The 1015-nt window shown below is 29.3% G+C and overlaps 1 pseudogene; it reads right to left on the reverse strand.

Moving 5' to 3' along the window:
- Nucleotides 1-1015, reverse strand: part of LOC104710790 — a 3542-nt pseudogene extending 2527 nt beyond the window's left edge.

Raw genomic sequence — 1015 nt, forward strand, 5'->3', positions numbered from 1 at the left:
AAAGAGATTTGATTTAATAATTTTGTGAACAATCTAAACCTGATTTTATTGCTGATTTTTAACCTAGAATTTTACAAAGAGATTTGGATTTTCTGGTTTTAAATTTAGATATTATTTGCAGTGAGAACTGATTTAATTTACAAAAGTGTTTAGAATTCTAGATCTGTTCTTAATTGTTTGAATCCTAATTTATTGATTGATTTATAATTCATAATTTCCTGAGAAATTTCCTAAGCCTAGCTTTTTGATCCATTGAATTTACAACAGTTTTTATTTAATATTTTGCATTGTTTATTTTAATTCAATTTAATCTGTTTAGCATAATTATAAAACTCTATAATTTATTGTGTAGTCTTGAGTACTTGTGGAATTCGACCCCTAAGTACTGCATCGACCTCTTAATTTGAGAGAGTAGCTCTAGGGTAAATTTGAGCATATCAAATTCTGTACATGTGCTAAAATGTTATCATTTAAAAGCAATCTTTGCCTCTCCCATATTTTCTCTCTATGTAAGATCACTAATTTAAACTCTTTAACAATTAAAATTTTGTCAATGCTTTTGCATCTCAAGACACCAAATCTTAAACCTTCCAAGCTACAAAAGATTCCAGAACCCATATATAATGTCATGACCATGTGCTTGAATAATCAACTTATAAATCCAACTTCCGATGGTTCCTTGTGATTTACGCGATATAAGTTAAAACCAGATACAAACAAAAAAAACATTAGTAGAAGAGAATGCTTTGTTACTCAAATAGTGAATGCATGGAAAAAATTTGAAGACCAAATTTTGTTTGTTTTGTTATGAACATGGATTTGAGTATACAACTTGATTCTGATTAACAAACAATAGTAAGTGTACATAAAGTCAGTGACATTTACCTAAGAAGAGCATGAGCAAGACGCTGGATTCTTCTGACTAAACTATGATTCACATCTGGTTTAAAACTTTTAGCTCTCTCAATCTAAAAAATTCACTTCGTTTACAGTGAAACAGCATCACACACTTCTC

This window comes from Camelina sativa, chromosome 9, assembly GCF_000633955.1.
Source record: "Camelina sativa cultivar DH55 chromosome 9, Cs, whole genome shotgun sequence".
In the NCBI taxonomy this organism is placed as follows: Eukaryota; Viridiplantae; Streptophyta; class Magnoliopsida; order Brassicales; family Brassicaceae; genus Camelina; species Camelina sativa.